The sequence below is a fragment of the Gymnodraco acuticeps genome, unplaced genomic scaffold, assembly GCF_902827175.1.
Source record: "Gymnodraco acuticeps unplaced genomic scaffold, fGymAcu1.1, whole genome shotgun sequence".
Classification (NCBI taxonomy): Eukaryota; Metazoa; Chordata; class Actinopteri; order Perciformes; family Bathydraconidae; genus Gymnodraco; species Gymnodraco acuticeps.
In genome coordinates, this window is record NW_022992009.1 from 731,121 (window position 1) to 756,734 (window position 25,614).

General features: G+C 40.9%; 1 protein-coding gene across 4 annotated transcripts in view; it reads right to left on the bottom strand.

Moving 5' to 3' along the window:
• Positions 1–19,527, bottom strand: part of LOC117536479 (zinc fingers and homeoboxes protein 2-like) — a 221,862-nt gene extending 202,335 nt beyond the window's left edge. For 3 of the 4 annotated variants that reach the window (XM_034201372.1, XM_034201369.1, XM_034201370.1), the window contains exon 1: positions 19,140–19,526. The gene's annotated coding sequence lies outside the window, so the exon portion shown is untranslated. Of the gene's footprint in view, positions 1–19,139 lie in introns of all 4 variants that reach the window. The other variant, XM_034201371.1, reaches the window with a different exon arrangement.
• Between the last annotated feature and the right edge of the window lie 6,087 nt (positions 19,528–25,614).

Sequence of the window (25,614 nt, forward strand, 5' to 3'; positions counted from 1 at the left end):
AAATTATTATTCGAGAAATAATATGTTTTATCAAAAATGAAAATAACTAGTTGCAGCACTATATATTATTTTAAAGGAAATCACATTTTGTAGTATTGGTCAACCAAAACAAGACTTTGAGATGAGAGTAATTGCCATTACTTTGTCATACAGTAAGTATGGATGAATACATACACATTTCACTTTTTTCTGACATGTTATAGAACAAACTATTAATTGATTAATACAAATAATATGAACTGATTATTATGTGTCCTTGAAAAGCAACCAGCTGTAGCTGCGCAATTCTCCCAACACCAGGGTGTGTTAAATGCCGAGTGGAAATGTCATCGTGTTCTGTGATTAAAATTGATTTGCTCTGAATCTTCAAATAAAATAAAAATACCACACGACAAATTGTTTTGATATTTATGAAAAATATCAATTTTAAAAAGGTATTTGGCCATCATTTCATTATATGGCAAAACGTTTATTAGCGTCCAAATGTTTTCATAGAAACAGATCCAATTTGAACCAGACAGACCTGGCTATATGTGCAATTTTATTTTACATGTGTCTGCCATACATATGTTGTTTTCTAATTCTTTATCCTAACACCATGTGACCTCCCTCTGTCGGGCTAAAGCTGGAGGCGGGACTTATTCAATCGATGTTAAGCTGATTGGCCGGAGGAAACCCAACAGTCACAGCTCCAAAATGACACTCCAGTGATTGGTCCAGACGGGCACTGTGCAGGACGACATGTTTACTATTGCTTTGTTTATCCGTCACACGGCCCCCCGCAGCGCTGGATAAAGACCATCACTTCATACCTCTCCTCTGCAGCAGACAGGAGTGAAGTCTCACATTTATTTGCATGTTACATTAATATTAATTAGAGATCTGCGCTGACAAGCATGCAGGCACGACTGAGCGTGTTTTATCTCATCTGCAAAAATAACTAATTTGCATTTCTCTTGTAGTTTGGTTCTTCTGTCTCTGTTTAGGTTTGAATGTGTTCCTGCACAGATTTAATTATCAGGATCGTATCATTAGGACGTAGAGTTTTCTGGTTCATTCCGAGCAGGTTTTACAACAAGTGAGCGCTGATATTTTTGGACTGTTTTGTGCCAGTCAGGAGACTAACACGTACGCACGCACGCAGGGTTGAGAGAAACTCCTTCTGGAGGGAACACAGGGATTTTAGCCTTTGCAGACCATTTACATGCACGAAAACCTATAACACACTACAGGAAAGGGACAACCACATAATAGGGCCTCTTTAAATGATACAGCGGAAGCAAAATAATATCACAACAAGAGCCACATCAGATATAAAAGGAGGTTGAGTGACACTCTGATGACATCAGGCACTCTTTTCCAGCTGATGTCACTCCATCATGGTTTCTAAATGTGCCTATAGCGACAACAAAAGTCAAATAGAAATCCTATTAGATAACCTATTCAGTGTTTCCCACATAATTTGATTATATTTGTGGGGGCACCACACCCCCCTCAAATAACAAAATAAATGCGAGTTCAGGGCTACTGTAGCAGACAACGTTCTTGTTGCCTCTGTGTTGAGTTGTTAATGAGTGAGACACACCGGAGTTGAGGATCAGTAGGTGTCGAGACGAAAGTCAATATATAATATCTGTGAAAAACGGACTAAAAAATAATTATGTGTTTTCATTTAGAGTATTAGTATTATTATTATAGTATTGTTCAATACCAGGAGAGGGTATTTGTTTATTTTTGATAGCGTGGGCTACTTTTCATAAGCGAGCTGTAGAAAAGATATGAATGCCGCTTCCGGCAACACGGCTACAAAAGGGGTGTAGTTTGTGATGGCCGGTCTCTTGTTCTCAAAGCCACGGAGAGAGAACCAGGCGACAGTGTGTGTGAGGCTCTGGAGACGCCGTTGGTATGTTTATTGTGTTTATGTACTTGATCTGTTGCCGCACTTTGCGAGAGTGCTGTTGTGCAATCAACTGGTTTTTTTACGCAGCGCGGTCTGCCTGTGCCCCGTTTGTTTTCTGTGCAATTTAGACAGCGCAGGTGTTCAGATGAGGTTTCCTCTGGTGCTTGTTTCCAAGTGGAGATAAACACTCTAATTCATTTAAGTTAATGATGGGGTTTAAAGGAACAATTTATTCATTTTAATTAAAACATAGTTTGTGGTGCTATTATTGTTATTATTGAGAATGCAGTGAGACCTGCAAAATGTTTGTAATTTGTGTAGCATGTGAGCTAACTTTTGTTTGTCCTTTGTGTTTTGAAGGTTTTCAACCTGATCAATTCTTGGAGCTGTCTTGATAAATAAAGACAAAAAGAACGAATTTGAGTTGTCCAAAGCGTCCTCTGTTGCCCTCTAGCCTATCAAGTCAGGCTAAATCACTGGTACAGGCCAAAAACCTGAGGAACTTGACAGTAGGGTTTATTCTCCCAAAAATATATATTTTACAATTTAGGCATTTAGCAGACGCCTTATTCTAAAGCGACTTACACTAGTGGTGGTGTTCCAGCGGGATTTGAACTCGTAACCTTCCGATCATCAGCCCACCTCACTATCCTTAGACCACCCAAAAAAGAGTTATTAAAAATGAGAATGAGATCTATTAGTGGCGGACGATATTTAATTGTGGCGGCCTGCCACAAATGAATCGATGTATGGGAAACACTGCTATTACCGAGCAGTGCAAAAATTGTTCCGATGGTGAATAAAACACTATTTTATAATGTAATTTATTTGCCCATAACTTTTTTTTTTCAATGTGCGTTTAAATAAGTAACAATTAAGTAACAATGAGAACATGTTTTAAGAACTAATTAATTTATAAATTAATAGTCACATTTTTTTGGAAAACTTCATAAAAATGCTTTAGTCAACGCCACGGTCATGACACGCCCTCAAACGAGAATACTGCGCTGTGAGACTTCCGGTTCCTCTTAACAGCGATTCTTCGGCAGCTTGCTTCTGAACTATGTGCCTGCTTCTGAACTACTTCAAATCATCGTAAAACAAGTAAGCACACCACCTGAGTTATTAAATTACTGCTTTTTAACTAGCAAGTGTTATTTACTTTTCTTGTATTCACTGTTTTGAACGGAACATCGACATTTTAATGCATGCCAGCTCCAATACTGTTGTTAAAGTTAGACTCAGCCCTGTCATGCTCATGTAGTCTATTTTTTCACACAAATGGTGTTGGGCAAAGTTTGCATCAAGTAACAATTCTGTTAAAAGTGGTATGAAAATGGGAAGTGATCGGAAAAATTCCAATCCAGGACAAGTTCACAATTTTTTTTTATTGCGTTTTTCATGCATTTTAAGCACATTTTTGCAAACTCCTCCTCGGGAAGGGATCGGAAAAATTCCAATCCAGGACAAGTTAAGCGCATATCCAATGTGATGCTAAATTGCGAAGGAATAGTTGATCGCTTGAACGTGGAGCTCGTAGGCTAACGGAGAGTGTACCATTTTTGACCATTTATATGTCAGATACTACCTTAAAAGTCCCATGTCATGCTTTTCCGGTTATTACCCGGATTATTGTCCCCTTGTGTGTTATGAAGGTTTTTCTGCATGTAAACGGTCTGCAGAGTCAAAAACCCTGAAAGTACACCCTGTAGCGAGTAAAACTCTAACACAGTCTATGCTGCCCCAAAACGCCTCGTTGGTGTGAATTTCATGAAACAAAGCTTCAAAAACCTTTCAGCGATTCATGCCGGATATGTACTAGGGCTGTACCCGAATATCCGAATATTCGTTCGTTGGAGTACTATTCAGGTTTCAATTTCGTTATTCGGATATTCGTTCGCGGATACAAGCGGCCGAGATGGGTTTTCTCCGCAGGGTGGCTGGTGTCTCCCTTAGGGATAAGGTGAGAAGTTCGGTCATCAGGGAGGGACTCGGAGTTGAGCCGCTCCTCCTTCGCGTCGAAAGGAGCCAGTTGAGGTGGTTCGGGCACCTAGTTAGGATGCCACCTGGGCGCCTCCCTAGGGAGGTGTTCCAGGCACGTCCAGCTGGGAAGAGACCAAGGGGTAGACCTAGGACCAGGTGGAGGGATTATATCTCTTCGCTGGCCTGGGAGCGCCTTGGGATCCCCCAGTCAGAGCTGGTTGATGTCGCCAGGGAAAAGAAAGTTTGGGGCTCTCTGCTGGAACTGCTACCCCCGCGACCCGACCACGGATAAGCGGGAGAAGATGGATGGATGGATATTCGTTTTGTTTGTTTTTTCCCCATTTTTTTTTTCAAATTGAATTTATTGAAATCTCCAATATCAACGTAAGAGCTTGTGCCTCTTCGGGGGGTGCTAACACTTAACCATAAACGTTATCGTTTACTTTCTCCGTCTTTATATGTAGCCTAGATATAACTTTTCTCTGTTAATCTCCGTCACGTTGTTTCCAAAGCAACAACAACTTCCTGTCTAACTTCCTGCTAACTCTCCTTCAAAATAAAAGCATGTCCATAAATAGGAAGCCAAGCCAAGATACACTTAAAGGTCACATGTCATGGCCATTGTTTCGCATACAGCATCTCTGTAAACTACGTGTATTCACTCTCTCCACTAAACGGCTCGTTGCAGCTCTTGCCCCCCCCCTCCCTGTGAGCCCAGTGTGCTCCGATTGGTCGGGACCAGTCGGGACGTTGTGAATCGAGCTGAGCTCCGTGGAGGTGTGGTTTCCTTGTTTAGCGATACACAGCCAAACACAGCCAAACTCACCCTGAGCACACACAAAGTCACAGCCGAAGTAAAAACAATAAGTGTGGCTTGATATTGAGTAAGAAAAAGGTTGATAAACGCTGTGAGAATGGGTCTGCAGAGAGAATGGGTCTGCAGAGAGAATGGGTCTGCAGAGAGAATGGGTCTGCAGAGAGAACGGGTCTGCAGAGAGAATGGGTCTGCAGAGAGAATGGGTCTGTAGAGAGAATGGGTCTGCAGAGAGAATGGGTCTGTAGAGAGAATGGGTCTGCAGAGAGAATGGGTCTGCAGAGAGAACGGGTCTGCAGAGAGAATGGGTCTGCAGAGAGAATGGGTCTGTAGAGAGAATGGGTCTGCAGAGAGAATGGGTCTGCAGAGAGAATGGGTCTGCGGAAAGAATGGGTCTGCGGAGAGAATGGGTCTGCGGAGAGAACGGGTCTGCGGAGAGAACGGGTCTGCGGAGAGAACGGGTCTGCGGAGAGAACGGGTCTGCGGAGAGAACGGGTCTGCGGAGAGAACGGGTCTGCGGAGAGAACGGGTCTGCGGAGAGAACGGGGCTGCGGAGAGAACGGGTCTGCGGAGAGAATGGGTCTGCAGAGAGAATTTCGCCGCAATCCCAACTGTCTGTTATCAGCCTGCAGGCAGGGAGGAGAAATCAGCAGAGCTGCCTGCACTGAGTGTGTGAGGAAGTCCGTGGATTGGTCAATTTGGACCAATCAGCGGGGGCTTAACGTAACGGCTCCGCGGACGTAACGTAACGGCTCCACGGATTGGTCCATTTCGTTCCGGGTACGACATGACATCAGATGTCCCCGGAAGAATCAAATGGACAGTGACGTATTACCAACGAGGCGTTTCGGGGAGGTATTTTCTGTGTTAGAGTTTTATTCGCTACATGGTGTACTTTGAGGGTTTTGACTCTGCACACCGTTTACATGCATAAAAACCTTTATAACACACAAGGGGACGGGTAATAACCGGAAAAGCATGACATGTGACCTTTAAGACATATACAACTGCAACGAAAGTAACAAACACAATGCGATATCCTTTTCAATTTCAAAAAACACAAATTGGGTTACATTAACAAATAACTATAAAACAACAATACTGTAGAATAACAAAATGAATGCCGTGAATACACCGAAATACACGTGTTGAAGGGGTTCGCTGCTGATTACTACCGAATATCCGGAGCCCGAAAAATGGTATTCGGGACAGCCCTAATATGTACAGCGTAGAGCACTGAAGAACGATGCTGTTCCTACTTTGTTTGGACCAGCGGGAGATTTGGGTACACAACCTGTAAGTATTCATTGTTGTTTGTGTATTTATGATGTTTAAAACAAACAAGGTATCCACCACGACTGTTTAAATGGGTAAACGTTTGTTGGGCTGCTAAGCCATTGACACAGCGCTAACTGGGCTAACTAAGTTGCTAGCGTTTCCATATATCAACTCCAATGTCAGCAGATGGCCTTACATGTATCTCATAGCAGAAGAATGTCTGCATTCACACACGAAATCCTCATAGACAGTATACTCCGGGTGATTTACCGTATGGTCAGTCGCGAAACTGAATTACATTATAGTTGGCGTTCCTAGCATGTATGCTACCGAGCTAAAAAAGAAGGCTACCAAGAGCTAGACATGAGTTTGCTAGGGAAAACATTGTTTTTATGGCAGCTAGTCCTAAAAAGCCCCAGCACCAGCTTACAAAGCTGCGATCGGCAAGATGCCGAAAACGCCTATAAGGGGAGGAGTGGATGATATACAGTAGGGCTGCTCAATTAAATCGTATTTTAATCGCAATTACGATTATGGCTTGCAACGATTACGAAAACAACGTAATCGAAATACATTTGTATTGGTTTTTCAGTTGAATTATACTTAAAGTTCAGGGTAATCAACTGTTAAAAACATACTGTTCAATTTTGGATAATAATTTTTAATAATCGTGATATCAATTATTGACCCAAATAACCGAGATTATGATTTGTGCCATAATTGAGCAGCCCTAATATACAGTGTATATGTGTATATATGTATATTTACACATGTTCATTTTGTACATTTCTAAAAATAAAGTGTGATGGAAATACTTAGTAGCCTTTCTTCCCTGAATGATTTGCTCCTATAACATATCATTGTTGATGGGCGGAGCCTCTCTGGTGGTTGACTAATCAGAACAGAATGGCCGAGCTGACCAATCAGAGCACACTGGGCTCACAGGGAGGGGGGGGGGCAGAAGCTGTTTAGGACAGAGAGTGAATACCGGTGAATACACATACTATACAGAGATGCTGTATGAGAAACCAATGTGAGTTTGGAAAATTGCACAGTATAAATCTATTTTAGTATACCTCAACAATGGAATTATGATGACATGGGCCCTTTAAGCTACTGAGACCCGCCTGTCTGCCCGGCGCATCAACTCTCACACACACACACCTACACACACACACCTACACAATGTACAACACACACATATACACTACAAAACACACCTACACATTGTACAACAAACACAACAGCTCCTAAAGCATATAATACATATCAGGCTACAGCCCTTGTATATTTTATTATGTGAAGCACTATATGGTTTCATGAAAAATATCTACTGTTTATTTGTAGATATCTACTAAAGCATACAAATAAAGTGTGTAATGTAGGCCTGTTACATACAGTATATTATTGAGCGATATATATTATACACACTGTTCTGCTTTCTGCACTGACCTCAGCAGCTGTTCTCACTGTAAACATCGCATCACAATGAAAGCAGTATGTATTAAAAAAAAGATAGTCTAACATCCAGGGGACATGTGATTAGTGAGTAAACAAACGGTAAAGGGCAGAAAGTCTGATGCACATTCGATCATCTCAAATAACTTATAATCACAACGGGAACAGTTTGCAGAGCTGTGCTTCGTTGACAGAAGTCCAGCCATGCGTCACACCTCTTTTAAACATCACTGTTGGCTGAAATCGTCTCAGGAGAATACTTCAGTGTACCCTCGGTTATAGCTCCTCTAGAGACTCTCCTCTCTCCTGTAAATCAGTGTATCCTCGGTTACGGCTCCTCCAGACAGCCTCCTCGATAATCGATCCTCGATGAGCCTTTAGCTAAATTAGTTTTCCTTCGAGACGGCGCGCCGACATCCGTTTCCGGGTCGCTGCCGGAGAACCGAGGACGCGAAAATTATAGAAATGACAAAAGGCTAATTTCGGAGGACTCGCGTGCGTCTGCTTGACGCCGAGACAACCGGCTGCCCTCCCCGACAGGCGCACGGACGCGAGGGCCCGCTCATCACTGCGCGCACGACTGTGACTGCAGTTTTAATTTATTCGTGTCTTATGTGGTTCTTAGCAGATTGTTATTTGCATTGGTTACACTTAATATCTTGGCTTTTAATTGTAGGCTCAACTCATCTTTTCACATGCAGAAAAAAATCACATTAGTGAGTTTACCCAACTCCTATAATAGCTTGGAATCGCTTGGCAATTGTTTTTAAGTTTTAGCAAAGTAACATGTTCTTGAGTAGAGGAAAACTAAAAAAGTACGTTTCACCAACTCAAAAAATGCAAAAGTTCACTAAACTCTTAAAATTGCTTGGAATCAGTTGACACCATTTATTTTTATTTGACCAAAGCAACAGTTTTTACAGTGCAACAGCCCAAAACAGGAGGTTTATTTAATAACGTTTGTAGAGATTCAAATGTATATTACACTGAGTGATTAATAATATTCCCCATGGTTCTAGCCATCTGAATAAAAAAAGCCTACAGAAAAAGACCAGAAAGCAGACGCAGCTGTTTATGTTGAACCTACAAAGATAACATCCCTTAAAATCCATATGTTTCTTCGATCTGTTACAGAACATTAAAAACCTCAGGCACTCTCGTTCTCAGTTTTATGCTATCCTTTTATCTGTGGGATTTATGTGGTTCAGTTTGGATTCTTGTGTTTGTGTATCCTGCCCTAAACCAGGTTTGAAGATGGAGGGGTCGTGTTTCAACACATGTAAGATGCTGACGTCCTCCCAGATCCAATTGTTTTATAATAGGTTAACATAGGAAGTGTATATATTTTGGTTATTCTAATATGCACAACATATATTGCGCATTGGTCCGTCCTGGGCAAACAACTACTTTTTCAGTTGATCTACCCGAGGTTTCTGCTATTCTCTTCTGTTGAAGGTTTTTTTTGGGGAGATTTTTACTTATTTGAAATCCATCGGTCAAAAGGACAAAGAGTGAGCCATTGAGACTTATACAAATAAAATAAACTCTATTTGTATGCAGAACAGGAAGGAACGGTCTTTTAAGAGCCTTTAGTGGTTGTGTCTTAACTGGCGGAGATAAAAAGTGATGGATGACACTAGGGCTTTCTCCGGATATTCGGTGGTAATCAGCAGGGAATATTTGGATATTCGGCCCGCGCGTAGTAATCAGCAGCGAACCGCTTCAACACGTGTATTTCTGGTTTTATTCACGGCATTCATTTTGTTGTTCTACAGTATTGTTGTTTTATAGTTATTTGTTAATGTAACCCAATTTGTGTTCTTTGAAATTGAAAATGACATCGCATTGTGTTTGTTACTTTCGTTACAGTTGTATATGTCTTAAGTGTAATTTGGCTTGGCTTCCTATTTTGTATGGACATGGTTTTATTTTGAAGGAGGGTTAGCGCTGTTGACAGGAAGTTGGAAACGACATGACGGAGATTAATGGAGAAAAGTCATATCTACATATAAAGACGGAAAGTAAAAGTAAATGATAAAGTTCCTAATTCTTTGATAAACTGCTCATATTAAAGGCTCCCACTGACCACAACTAGTGGTGTACGATAATTATCGGTCCGATATTAGGAATTATGACGTCATCCCGATAAACCCGATAAAATTAATTAATAGCCCCGATAATATACAATATATTTTTTGGGGGGAAAAAAAGAAAAAATACTGCGGTGTGGGTGGATTGGGATGAGGGGCGCTTATTTTTCACTTGGCTCCTCCCGTTTTGCCAGTACTGTGGTATTAGTGGTTTAGGAAGAGGGGAGTTTTTCACAAATCCAGCGCTCCCTAACTCATGCCTGGCTGTGACGTAAATGCTGTGCGGCCGTGAAGCCAGGACAGTAAACAAACATGTCGCCGGTAGTATGGGACTATTTCAAAGTTTCAGAGTTAGATAGTTCGCTTGCTATTTGTATTAACAAATGCAATGCAGAAGTTCCACGAGGAGGGAAAAAGGCAACGAGCTATAATACTTCCAACCTGATTAGTCACCTGAAACATCGCCATCACTACGATGGTGTGTTAAAAGCGTACGAAGACGCCTGCGCTGCTAAACTAGCGGCGAATCCAAAGCCAGCTGCAAAGGCACCGGGGCTTTTACCTATCGACGAGGCTTTTGAAAAAGGCAAGAACTTTATTTGGGAAAATAAATATGGTCACTTTGAAGATTCAAAACTGTTCTTGGCTTTGTTTTGTTCATAGTAGTAATTAGGGCTGTAGCGATACACTAATCTCACGATATGATACGATACACGATATTCAGCCAACGATACGATATATATCACGCAGAGCCATATAATAGAAGAGTTACGACATCTCCGTTCACTCCAATGGACCACTTTTTTACAGCAATGGCGGATCGTGGAGCCTCTCAATCGTTCCCCGGAAGTTAGCGCCAAGGCTAGCAGAGCTGTAGAGTTGCAGCATAATAGACCGTTCGTGACGGACTTTTAAAGGTAAGAAGAAGTTTAAAGATTTATATTGCGGATATTATCAGTACATCTGATTCAAATTAACATGTGTATTAAAGGATGTCAGTGGATTATCCCTAAATTAGTAGATTTAGGGAACGTTTACAGATAACAGATTAAGCTAGCATACCGAATCAAGTTAGCAACAGACGTTGAACAGCATTTTAATTGTAAATTCCGTTCTCTTAATGTCATTTGGTCCAACGTTGTTGAATTAGAGAAGAGGGGCTTCTAAACGGGATTGTATGCGGGGGTGGAGGGAGTTAAATATTAGATCAATATAACTTTGGTGCGTGTAAGAGCGAGTGTTTTTAGCAGAGCCATATTGTGTTGATTATTACCTGCCTGTATAATGTTGCAGCTCAGCTGATTTTGGATTGATGGCAAAGGGAGAGGAACTTAAGTGAGAGTGAACACACAAGGTAAGTTTAATACTACTGTTTTATATAAGTAAGCATACTAAACATGTATTATATCACTGTATTATATAAGTAATCTTGTTAGTAACCTACTGTATGGCAGGTGGAGGGGCAGTGATGTTACAGGTGGAGGAGCAAAACTGCAAGACTGCAAACTCACAAGACAGAGAAATCGAAGTTTGTTCTCCAGAGAAGAGGTTGATTTCACTTCAATTTTTTCATATTTTCTAAAGATGTGGAAATGGCACAAAAAAAAACTTGAGAGCTGTAACCAAGACAACTGTAACAACATGAGTAGACAGCCACCAAGGTTTTTCAAGTCCCTCTCTTACTCCATGTTGCCAACCCAAACTTCCAGGTACATGACGGGACACCTTGCTTGTTTTTGTTGTTTGCGCTCCTCTGGCAGGTGGAGGGCAGTGATCCCTTCCCTTCTTCCCTCAATCTTTGAGACTAATGTAAGTAGAAGACATGGCACTGTACATTTTCGAACATTTAAAATATTATACCACTTAAAAATAAGAAATATTACTTTTGTTACTAAGAGTTCATACTTATTATACCTGTGTCACCTTTCACACTATCGCTGTGATCATGAGCTATGGGCTTTGTAGATACAGGTCCCGGGGTGAATCGTGGTGCAGGGGCCCTTCTCTTTTTGACCACAGGGCGATGCACAAAGATGGTGGGTATAGCCTCTGCTCTCAGCCTAGTCTTGCCCTTTTTTGTCTTGACAAACTGGTCTGCATCAAAATGTGCCTGCGGAGTGACTTGAGGTTACTTCACACACAGAACAACTCAGTTTTGTCTGCCCACATACATATTCCATAGTGGTTGAATACACAGTATTAGGAAACACTTTATACTTACTGGACATGTTATACTCATTACATACTGTATATACAATATGACCAAGAATGTGAGACAACTTTATAGAAATTCATATCACATCTGTTACTGATGCCATTTGTCATACTTTGTTAAACTCACAAATAATAAAGTTCCATAACTTCAGTTGGGAACAAAGACCACACCTTATCTCCCCAAGGCAATTTCCCATTCAATAGGTGTGCTATATAGGTGTGTATAACCCTTTCTCCTGTCTGTTTATCCCTCTTTCAGCACAAGAACCAGAGGGGGATTCAATGGAGCCTGAATACCTGCACTGAGACCCTCACCCTGCACCCTGAGTCTCAACTCTGTGTTTTTCAAGCCTTTCCCTGTTTTTTGTATTAAACAAAACATTAAGCTTTCCCAATGGTGTGGTTTTCGTTTTGTGAAAAAGTGCAAATGCAGTGTTTGTATATAAATCACATATTTGTTTGCTGTTGGTCGTGAAATTGCTCCTGCTTCCTCTGCTCTGTGTCAGTGGGGAAGCTGTACATTCGTACTCCTTTCTCTGAGCGATTGGAGCATCCCCAGGCAGCACAGCAAACCATGGTGGCGACTGGGAGGCAGCACAGCAAACCAGGACAACAAGGAGGAAAAGGCACAGACAAACTGCATGATATGCTATTCAATGTTTATTGAATTCCATGTATTTGCAATGGATGTTCCTAAAACAACACATTTAACATCATCATCATCATGCTGCTGCTGCTAGTCCTTTGATAGTCACCTGTCGGTCTCCTGTCCTTTCTGAAAGCCATAAAGATGACATTAGTCATTTAGATAACTTGTGTCCTCAATTACCATGGGATTACTGAAACTACCATGAATTTAAGAAAATGGTAGACATTAATCTAATCTGAATTTTAAAGCATTACTTTAGATCCCCTCCCTCTAAATATATCAATAAACATTAGAAAGTGATGCTCCTGACTACCATACAAGTTTAAGAAGATAATATTGGTTTTAAAGAATTCAAAGCTATACATAAACAGCAACAGGCTCTTTAACCAAGGCACTGTTAGCCTAACATGTAAACTAGTTGTTCACACTAATCCTAATATTATCACTTAATATTAGCAAATTCTATTTTATTTTTTAAAACATATTGATGTAAATACATACACATATCGATTTGTTGTATAAATATTGCAAATCAAAACCTTTATTCACTAATAATTACCAAAAATCGTAGTTCTATCTCCTGTTATCAATGCATTCACATTGCCCGCCATGAACTTCCGGGGAACGATCCTCTGCTACATGAACCACGTGACGATAACCGTTTTTGGACTTCCGTTGTCGTAACTCTTCTATTATATGGCTCTGATATCACGATATTTAGCCAACGATACGATTCGATACGATTCGATATAATTCGATACACTTATATCCTTTTCTGAAAGATTTTAAAGGGACAGTGTGATTTTGGTGACATCTTGTGAGTGTTCCATTGACTTGGATTGAATTAATTCAACTGAAAACTGAAAGCATCAATTATACAATATATGGCTCTGACAGAGAGTCTACAGCTTGCAAATGCTGGACAAAATGAATCAAAAGATGTGGTGAGAAAATTAGTTTCATTTATTGAAACAGTGCAAACTGTAGCTTACAAGCCTTTGAAACGTAAGTACATAAAGTGCAGTATCACAATGGAGAATTAAAAGGTGCAGCAGGTGGCGGAACACGGGGGATTTGAATGGGACTTGTTAGAAATTAAAATCAATGTTTTGATGGCATAAAGTACCTTAAACATACCGTCAGTTTAAATGCTGTTTTATACTGAAAAACCAGAAGTTCTTGTGCACAACCAGTTGTTAAGCTTGTATTCTGAAAATCCTTCATCTCCGGTTAGCATTTAGCATGTGGCTAATATACGATTTACTATAGAGGTGAATTTAGTAGCGATATGACACGGAGTGTTGCACACCGAAACCTACTGCTTTCAACACTACAACTATAGACGTCGAGATATTATTATTGTTGAATATTAAATGAAGGTACAGTTTATTTGAATACGTTTGTTTACAGACGTGGGTAGCATGAGACAACATCCAGAACTACCGGAAATGATACCAGCCGTGAGGTATCTTTGGAGTATTGATTACAGCGTTTAAAATGTATTAAATGAAAAGTCATGAAAGAGATAAGGAGGAGAAAAGGCGTGTTTAGTTATATATTTAATGTACAATGTCTGAATCCTCTGTTATGCGCAACAACGAACATTGGAGACGTGGAGGGCCGGCCCCCAGCAGCGCCAACCGGCCCACAGGGAGGAGCCAGCAGAGGATATTTAACAGCTGGAAAGGTGGAGCTCGCTCTCTTCCCTTCACTCGAGAGCCAGAACACAGCTGTTTTTCTGACTGAACCATCTTCTGCTTGTAACATTACCGCGCTTTTTATTAATTAAAGTATACATTTGAACCTTCTCAGAGACTCAATTAGTCTCCTTTTTAAAGCTTCTCTCCTGGACGCGAGAATAACGAACACAGTTATCAGACTTAATGTATCGATACCCGGGGCTGAAATATCGATACTTTCTCGGAAAACTAAATATCGATATATATCGCAGGATCGATTAAATTGCACAGCCCTAGTAGTAATGCTCATGTCATTTGCTCACTACTAGTCTTTTTTTTACCACCAGGTGTGCAAAAACTACAGGTACATTTAATATATATATATATATATATATTATATTATTATCGGTTATCGGTATCGGTCTTGAGAAGCAGGAAGTTATCGGTATCGGTTTCAAAAAACCAATATCGTGCATCCCTAACCACAACCAACTGGAATAATAACAACTACAACCCAAACCAATACGGCATTTTTTAGGCTGGGTTATATAACAGTTTTAAAGGGGCACAACGGAGCTCCGCCCCCAACCCCTGAAATTCAAGGTGTTTTTAAAAAAAAAAAGAAATGATAATTATTTTTTTTTATTAATTTTAATATTTTTATATATATATATAGCACCAAATTGCAACTAATCTATATCTACTGTCACTTTTCAAATTGAACATGTGCTCTTTTATTAAATAAACTAGACGCTTTCATTTTAAGTTCTGAGTTTAGTGTTATTGACCCTAAGAAACACAGATGTATTAATCAATAACAATAATAATCTCTGCTCCAGAGGATTTAAAAATATATATATACCTCCCCCCCCCCCCCCCCCTCCCCCGCTCAGGCAGCACCCCCCCAAAGCAGTAAACCTAGGGGAAACACTGCAATGCCTTCGGTCCTGTTTTTTCTTTGTAACGTTTCCAACTCACTACATCTCATCTTTGTTTGTTTGAAAAGCGCTACATAAATCGAATGTGTTATAACCCACTACAGAAAAGGAATTCAAGGGCCTCTTTAAAAATCTATTTGACAAAGTATTCCAGATTACAGTACCTCACACCTGTTCTGACATTTTTATAACATTTATTGGTGGATATATTGGCAAAACATTACATGACATGTCACTGGTTAGACGCTTTTATCCAAAGCGACTAACATACTCAATACTGAGGACAATCCCCACAGGAGCAATGTGGGGTGACGTGTCTCAGGGACACCACGACATGCTGACTGCAGTGGGGTTTGAACCTGTGACCCCCTGATCCCAACAGCAACGGACAACCCACTGCACCACATACCTCCATATCCAAAGCATATCTCCAAGAAGTGTATATTGGCTGTTATATTTATTATTTCTGAAAAAAGAAAGGAACTGTAGCGTCATCCCGTTTGGCCGATATAAAAGATGCCACGAGACGTAACCATTTTATTATAATAACCAGGAGTTGACAAAAAGATATTAATGTTTTAGAGAGTAGGGTACAGGGAGAACAATTACCATACATGGATAAAAAGCCTAATCCACAGCATAAACACATATTTGTGTGGATTATTTGCACATGATAAATTGATTTTCATGGTGTATAATGAACTACACTGGTCCAGAATGTCTGCAGGAGAGAATATAATTCAGATGTGTTCACATTTCCTTCCATGCAAAAAGAACAGGTCTAGATGATATTTTTTAGATGCAAATCAGGTTTTTAGCTGAACACCAAAATAAGTGCTCTTCTTCTGTGTGTGGGAGTCACAGAGTTAAATGTGATCGAATGGGGATCCCTGGTTATCATGTTCGCCCCCAAAGCCAACAGCAGCAAGTGGGTGTGCGTGTGTGTATCGAGTTTCCCCATGAAGAGCTCCAGCAGAGAGGCGGACACTGCAACACACACACACATTTTCTGGCCAGCCAATGCTTTCTGGTGACTCACCACACACACACACAACATTATCGCCACTCCACTCACTCACACACAACCTGGCGCGCTCGTACTCTCTTTCCCAAACACACACCCACACTGCCTCCCACTATTTAATAAAGCATTGAATGTGTGTATTAGTGTGAGTTAGTGAAATAGAAGCAATAAAGAGGAAGAGGAAAAATAAATGTGTGTGAATGTGCAAGATGCAGCTGTCATGCATGCTTTCTGCATTTGTGTGTAATAAATAAGCAGTTTGATGAGCGGCAAAGACTGTGTGATGTTACACGGTGTGTATGTGTGTGTGTTTGTTCCGGCTTGTATAGCTGTCATGACTGAATGCCATTGAGGGCATGACAAACCCAGAATGGGGTCCATTACAATCGCCACAAATAATTAAAAAAATATTTAAACATGCATTGAGCTGCAATCTCAAGCGATAAAAACCAATGATGTGAACAGTCTAAAGTGTGAAATAAAAACTTGCTACTGCTGCAGAGTGTGTTTGTGTGTGTGGATTGGAGTGACAGGTCAGGTGGCAACGGCAAATCACAGCTACACTTCCTAGGAACCGGCAAAATGTGTCTGTCAAAGAAATAGCAGCATGTCAGAGCAGGAAGAGGAAAAGCGAAAGTGTGTGTGTGATGTGAGAGTATATGTAAAAGTCTCCATGCGAGGGAGGGAAGGCGTACGAGAGCTGTGTGTATTTTTCTGTGTGTGTGTGTGTGACAAATAAACAGCAGCCAGAGAGCTAGCGAGCGCACTCTGATTTGGAGACTGGCAACATGACTGACTGATCCCTGCATCCATATCATAGGATTAAAAAAGCCTGACACGGTGGCGATACAATAGCTGCAACATTTGAGACAAAGAAAAAGTCGGTCAATGGGAAAGGAAATGTGATTATGAACCAGAACAAGCAAGCGGGAGATCATATTTAAAACAAATCTGGCACACTTCTCCAAAAAAGAGCCATACAGTGCAGCATCTGGGAGGAGATGGTAACACTGTCACCGGGCAGTATAGAGGAAGGAGGAAGAGGAGGAGCTGCTGCCAAATATGAGCCTCCAGTGTTTTCCAAGAGCCAAGACACACTCGTCAGGGTTAAACCTGCCCAAATTCAGTTTACACACCCGTTCCCTCAGAATCCTCCCTCTGTATGTCCAACTAGAATCAAAACTTCAGATGAGGGCAGGAAGAAAAGTAGTAAGAAATTAACAAAAGTAGATGTTTGTGATAGTATGCTCCTGATTTGGGGGTCACACAGGTCACCAGTTTTTTTTTTTTTAAATGCTGCCACATCGGTGCATATGGCTTTAACCGGCATGAGATGCACTCCTAATTATTCATGATTTTATGTAACAAGATTTGGGTACAAAATGAGGTCGGAGAAGGAACTTGATGAACTTGCATAAGAAAGAAGTATGAACATGAGGAAAATAATTGTCTATACTACAATGCTAGTCCATACACAGACCAGTGAAGAAACAGTCTTTATATAATATGTGTAACACACACCATGTAAAAATCCCTTTTTCCATATTACAGCAGCCTGATTCTGTAAAAGAAGTAACCAGAAAAATGCATGTAATAAGGTATTGAAATCAGCCAACATGCAAACCAGTTTAAACCAGTCTGCCAATATGGCAAATGATAGCCAGTTTTCTAGGGACGATTATCCTAAACACAGGCTGTTCCTAAAAGAATATAAAACAGTTTACTATACTGACAGTCCAAACAAGTTAAAAACCAGTCTGACATTAGGGTGACCGATCGTCAGTTTCTGCATTAACCAGTATCATACACACAGACAGTCCGTGCCTTATTTAAAACTGTTTGGATTCAGAATACTGTAGCCTACATGCAGTAGAAAACGAGTTTGTCATTAACTGGGGTAAAGTCAACGTCTGTTCGCCAGGCATACAGTGCTCCTTCAAAAAATAAACGATAGTTCGCTCCTAAAACATTAAACGAGTTAAATAAGATGATTTCAGAAACTAAACATAATTATTTGTATACTTAGAAACCAGTTAAATGGGTTTAATTCGTAAACAAACGCGTAGTTATCAAACTACTCGGCAGCTCGTCTCAAGCAGCAGCGGAGTACATTATGTACACCAACGCTCCGCTTCTATTCACAGAGGCATTAAAGCGGCTCTAAAACGTCAAAGACTGTTTGTCTAAATACATAAACCAGTTAAAGAAACCTATCCACCATATCCTCTACAGGTCCTTTTATCTAAAAAAAAAACTTAAAAACCAGCCTGTCGTTAGCAGCGAGTGTGTTTCTATACAACCCGCTGACGGCGGCTTCACCTCAGATGACCCAACCAGCCAGACTGGCTGTCTGCTAGCTAGCCCCGTTTGAAACCTCCGTGCAGCGGGCAACAACAACACTTGAACCGACGCTACAAACCAAACTGTTCCCGGTTCCACCGTCTTACGGAAGACATTATTGGGAAAATATTCTTTACTTTGCTTAGCGGAGTAACGCTAACTAAGGACGGGAAGAAGGGAAGAGAAGAGAGCCAGCCAAAACAAATGCATTTATCGACATGAGAGCATAACATCCAGGGACGGGCAGCCACGTTTTGTGCTGCTGTGTGCGGGGAAAGGCTAAAGCTAAAGCGCTTAGCTTCACCGGGGTGCCCGTCATTGACAGGGGCTAACTGGTTAAAGGCTAGCTGCGCTGGCTAATACATGTATTATATGCACTTTCACCGGGGGTGGAGTGGGGACGGCAAAAGTTGGCTACCAAAAAAAACAACACGAACCGGATGACATTCACTTGTCTGACAACTATCTTTCAATATAACCCGAGAGCCTCCGCACAACAACTAAAGTTACCTGACAGCAAGGTATAAGTGTTTTAATTCTTGTTTGGCTGCCGTGGATGTTTGCTGGCTGATAGCAAGGTGATTCCCACTCTGAGAGCCTGTGATGGAGGGGACGGTCGCTAGCAGCAGCAGCCTGGGCAGAGGCAGACAGCCCAGCCAGGCGGCTAGTCTGGCTGCAACCAAGCCGCTTTAATAACTTCACTTTTGCGGTCACTTTGGTCAACATTTCTCTCCAGGAGTTAAATAAATAAGAAGTTTCCCTTGTGTCCTACCTGTGTGTAGTCTCTGGGTGCAGGGTGCGACAGCCTGGAAGTTGATTATTCCCAGATATCCAGAGTGGTGCGGTGCGGGGCGCATATAGCTAGCACTGGGTACTGTAAAGATTGTAGCATAGCTAACCTAAAGACAACAGTAGAGAGGAGAAAAAAAAACCTCCTCGTTGCTCATAGGGGGGATCGACGACAAAAACCACATGATCTTTTACGTCAGCATATATTTGCATAGGATGCCAAATTTATGTTTCGCGTCCAGGTGACGTGAAAATGTATAGAAAAGTTTGATTATGGCGCACCGGACGCTGGCACGGCTGCTCGGGCTACGGTGGAGAGGCGCAGGCATGTCGCAGCCCTGTCCCCCCTGCAGCCTCATCTGCACCGGTCTGCCATTTCACCACTTACAGCATGGGCGGCTGGGGCTACACGTTACTGTAACTTACTGTAACTCATGCAGGGACTTATAACACACCTGTAGTGCTCTATATTTAGTTTATTTGGACTTGTATGGCATGCAAAGTCACTTTTATCTGCAGGTATCACCATTCTTCCAATGCAGCATTCCTCATGGTACTTCAAGTTTCCTCTGATGTATAGTAGGCTATCCTCTCAATTGTTTTGTTTTTTTCATATCTAGAATATGTTTCCTTTTATAGCTAACATCAAATGCTCACACAAACCTATCTCCCTGAAAATATAAATGCAATCCAATAAGGTGATGATACATAGATATATGTACAAAACATAGAAACACCATTTTCATTTCTTTATAACACCTGTTTGATTCTGGAGCTGACCTCTCAAACAGCTGCCCGTTCTCAGCAGATGCAGCAGCATCACATCCTGTGAACAGTCCCCCTGATCAGCCATCTAAAGAAATATAAATTGACTGTAAAGAGGAGTGGAAGTTGGAAGATTCCCCGCTCGCCAGATTGCTATCTGCATTTCACCAGGCTCATGTATTTTTGATAAATGTGCTTTTTGTTGCTGATCAGATGCAATAAATGTAGAAACATCTCCACACTGTAGTGAAAAGATGACTGAGAGCGACACCTACAGGAGCATCGCAGAGCTACACCCTGCCTCATGGTGATCGAGTGATTCTCTACTTTATGATTATTATAAACTAAATTCACTTTATAAGTAGCTGTAGAATCTTTTTGCACATGTATTGACCTAGGAAAAAAGCTCCTAATCATCTTGATTGCAAATGTGTGATTGATTACATGTTGTGCCTAATTTAAAGTAAATATATCTTTAACATAGCATTAAGTTCAACTTCGAAGTATTTCTGCAAAAATCGATATTACAATGTATATTTTAGTGTAAAAGTGTACTTTTATTATAATTGCATTACAAATGATATATAAGTGCACTTTTTAAAAGCATACTAGATTGCACATTTAAGGTGGCAAACTATGTGGTCAAAATATGAACCAGTTTAATGTATTATATTAATTTTAAATTAAATAAAGTCGTGTGTGTATTTATGGATGAATAATTCAAACCTAGGATTGGGCAGCTTCTTATGTTTGTTTGTTTTTTACAGTACATTCTGTTCAGAATCTTTACATGGTCTAGGTGAGCATTTACTCTCTAAAACATGTTCAAATATCAGCCAGCTTCCTAAGTGTCCCTCCTTATATAGTAGGTGTCCACCTATTCCAACCAGAGGCCTGTAAGTGTCAGCCAGTCTGGAGTGTATTCACTCTGCAGACATCTTATTTTATAACAGCACAAAACAAGCTTTATGCTGGGATTTGGTGCATTTAAAGAAAAGCTTATGAGATGAATACAGGGCCTTCGAAACAGAACCGACGCCACAGCCAGAGCCAGCTTTGCAGAAGAGTTGTCTGCAACTGGAAGCTCTTGCCAGTGTCTCCAGAATACACAATCAGGTAATGTTGCCAGGCAAAAGCACCGGCTCTAGCCAATAAGCAGAGTTTTGGCCAACATTGCTTAGCAACAAAAGTTAAAAACTGAACCACTTAAAATAGTCTTTAAAATACTAATCAAGAGCTGCCGTGTCATACATCTTTGCAGAAAAAAAGCATTTTCATTTCAATATATTCATTAATAACAATTAAAGGTATTGTGTTTACAACTAACACAATGACATTAGGAAAATAGGCCCCTTGATACAAACATGCAAAGCCCCCACCCACCCTCACACTGAACAGCCTGACACCCGACGCAGGGCCTGCAAAGGGCACTTGTAGTGCCATGTGTTGTAGTCAGTTTAAGTTTCAGAGGGCACATTCACATCTCTTTATGCTCGCTTTGTATCTGTGCTCTTTTGTATCTCTGTGGTAAATGTATATCTCTTTGAAGTTGGTTTGTTTGTGGTCATTTTGCATTAATTTCTATTCATTTTGTTTATATTCTTGGTCATTTTGTACCATTTTGAAAGCCTTTAAGTTGTTTGTATATCTTCTACATCCTTGCATTCATATTGTATCTCTCCGTAGTAGTTTGTATTCATTTGGAGTTGCTTGTATCGCTTTAGTATGTTGTATCTTTTGTAGTGGCATTGCGTATCTGTATGTTCTGTCACTGGGTGTTTTGGATCTCTGTAGGGTTTTATTTGTGTCCTGATTGACTTTCCAAAAGGACATATTAACCATGCATCCAAGCAGAGGCCCCCTGACGCCCTGACCCCATTCAGCCCTATGTCTGTGTCTGAAACATGAATACAATGATGACCTCTCACACTATTGGACAGCAGAATCAAACCACAGAAAAAGGCTTCCTTTTCTTTTCTGATTCGCTCATTAATCAGCTGACTGTTTGCATTTTGCAATTCAAAAACAGGAATGCTTTTGAATTTGCATGTCATTGTGGTTTCATAAGAAAAAAATGTTGTATCTGTGAAAAGGGACAAAATAAAAAGGCAATTATGAAATACTGAGGAGGGTTTTATCAGGTTTCATTCCGACAGCGTTCGAAAAGTCCAAAGTAACTGATGTAAACTTTCCAATTGCAAATGGAAAAGTGAAAACAGCACAACACACTGTGGTTTGTGTATTCTGTGTCGTAACGGGAGCGCTTACAGCCGCTGGCCTCCTTCCCGCATTGATCAAATGCAACGGCCTGAAAAGGAAGAAACAAAAGTCATTATTTACTGTCACAGTTCAGCACACTGTGCCGAGAGCCTGGGGCTTTCTGACGGCTTCTGGGTGTGAGAAGCTGCATCTGTTACAGTACAACAGGGAGGTTTGACTAACATCTATCGAGTTATTATTACGTTTATTGTACCATAAAAACAATATGGTTTAAACAGAGGATTTGTAACAAAGATACTCAAACAGGGCAGATTACTACAAATTAAAACATAGGAAGAAAAATCTTCTGGCATGGAGTTTTATTTTAGTTTTTATATATTGTCTTTTGTCCAAGAGATGCTGATTTCAAACCGTTGTTATGAAAAGTTACAGCATTTCCTGTTTCAGCTGGAGAGAGGGCAGCGTGCTGCTGTTTTCACTCCCTCCACCTTCAGGAAGGGGGCCGCGTTTAGCTGTGGAAGAGACTCCAGGCAGTCATTCCTTCACGGAGTGGGAGTGGGTAGGGGGCGGCTTCCAATTGGGCCAAAAAATAAAAATGCTGTCAGGGAAAGAGCCTCTCAGATCCCCGCCCTGTCCCACAGCTCTGGGAAACATCCCCCTGTTCCACCTGTATCCCCCCTCCCTTCGTCTTACTCTTCATCCTCGCCCTCCTCCTCCTCCACCTCCTCCTCTCTGTCCCCCACCTCCTCCCTCCTCCTGGGCCAAGGAGCATCCAGATGTCAGCGTCCAGCCTGCACTCTCCAGGCGGGGGGGGCAGGAAGCGCAGCGGAGGTCAGCAGGTCCTGCGACCGGGGGAGGGCTCCAAGGACGCAGCGTGATGCTCCATCAGGGGGGGGGGGGAGTTAGCTTGTAGAACAAATTTAAAATATCTGGCCAGAGTCCGTTTTAGTTCCAAAACACACTCGAGCCCGACCGTCACACAGGCATGTTGCATTATGGGATGTTTCAGCGTTGCCCAGGTGTGTCTTTATTACTGTTTAAGTCAGCACAGAAAAGCGGAGCATCACAGGGTGAGTCCACTAAAGAACACACTCAGCGTGACAGACACATGAAGAACAGCTTTGGATTGGATACCATAGATATACAGTTTTGCGGGGGGGTCCATTATAGTGCTGAATGATTTGGGGAGAAATAATGAATGCATGTGATATGATTCTATATATAAAAAGGAATGATCATTTTTGTGGCTAATCAAAGAAATAGAACCTAAAACTGGGTTTAAAACGTTGGAGCACCAGTAAGCCAATCTTAAGGCAGGAACAATGTCACTGAACGTCTGTGTTCATTTGTTTTCTATTTTGTGTACTCCAATAATACAATTCATCGAGAACAATGGTTTCACCTTTTTCCTTTCCCGTGTTTCTCCTGGTTCAAAAAACATATTCTCAACCAACCCCTGTGTCCAAGATAAACATAATCACCAGGTTCCCGAAACCTCAAAGAATGACTTCAACTATATTAATTACGATAAATGTAATATAACCAAAAAACAGCTAGAAAATAAATGTTTAATTACTAAATAACATAAATCGTTGTATAGCTCCAACAATATTTTTTTTAAGATGATGCACATCAGTAATAAACGTATATTTAAATGATCATAGTGTGATTGACACGATCTGAACCAAACAAGGAACTTTGATGAAGTCTGTATGTTCTGTTCTCTGCCGCTCCACAAAACGCTGTGATCTTTGATATTACCAGTCCATGTCGCAATGTGGATACAAGGTTGTTTAATTGAGCATCCCAAGGCCATAGTACAGTTTGGGTTAGGCTACAAAGGTTACATTGAAGCCCGGGTGGAGACATGCAGTCAGAAGGAGCAGCACAAACACACACACACACACGAGGTCTGTCTGCAGCTGTTTTGTGTCCTTTTTAAAAAGTGTGTATGTTACATGTATGAATATCAGCTGATTATGTCATAAAAGGGTTTTACAGTATCCCTTATATTGTTCAATACCCAGTGCTTGGCCTCTAGTGACCTCTGGTATTAGTTTTGTAAAGCCACAAATCAATTTACATATTATATAAGTATGGGCCTTCCTAAAGAAAACATTTATTATAATATGCAGCTGAGAAGATATGTTGTACAGAAGAATACGCAGTATCCCCCCCCCCCCTTTTGTTTGCCGACAACCAGTGTGGAATGGAACTACCTAAATGTTGCCTCACTCTAATGATGCTGTATGATGTCCTTTTTGTTGTTCTGTTTATGTTTCATGTGGAACCTACTTGAGCAGGTCTCCCTTGAAAAAGAGATCAATGATCTCAATGGGATACACCTGGATAAATAAAGGTTTGAAATGAAATGAAAACAGGGAGTTGTGCATCAATAAAGAAGACAGCCCTAAACAATAAATATTTACTTGTGAAACTACAAGATTAGGGGCTGAGATGTTCTAAGATATGGATGCATAGTAAAGCAGGATTGATCATTTGATCAGAACAAGCTAGAACAGGGGTGCCCACACTTTTCTGGCTGGTGAGCTACTTTTTAAATGACCAGCTCACCGAGGTCTACCAACCAAAAATAAAGTCCCAAATTGCAAGGGTTGCTGAATAACACGTTTTATTTATACACGGGATAATAGGGCTGCAACAAACGACTCATTTGATAATCGATTAATCTATCGATTAATGAAACGACTAATCGACTATTCAGACTATTACTGTATGCCTTGCACAATTTCTCAAACGCTCTTATTTAGCCATCAACTTTTAGATGTAGCTTGAGGTTGTTTTAGGCATGTGGAAACTAACAATGAAGACAATAAAGATGAATACTTGATTCAAAAATACATATATTATTAAATTAACTTAACTAATTGTGAACAAAATTAACACTTTTTATTTAAATAAAATAAATAATATTTCACATCAAAAGAAACAACAATGTTTTAACAAATCGTATTAAATAATCTGATGACAGAACTGTAAACAGAATAGCTGAAACTTTAACAAAATAAAAAGTAACTCAGTTTCCTCTAATCATTAACCCATGTTTGTATCATTGAGTTAACTGCGTGTGTTGCTGCTAGCATACATAACACCTGACGTGGAAACGTTACTCGTGGATGGAGCTACAGAGCTGCTAGAAAGACAGTGGAACCCGGTGCATTCCTCCGTCTGGATGTGGAGCACTTTTGATAAATGTTTGACACATTGCTCGTGTTACCGCCCTTACATGCTGAACTCTCTTGGCAAGGAGCATTGTCCACCTCAAGACGGGTAACATTTAACCACACCTTGGAGCGCTTCTCTCCGCCATCTCCTCCGTGCGTGTGTTTCTGCATGTAGCAGCTGTGTGTGTGTAAAACTGCCCCGCCCGCTCGCACACAGACGGGAGAGAGATCTCGTCTGGATCGGAAAGATCAAAAATACACCGACCATAGACGCATTTGTTTGTCTTT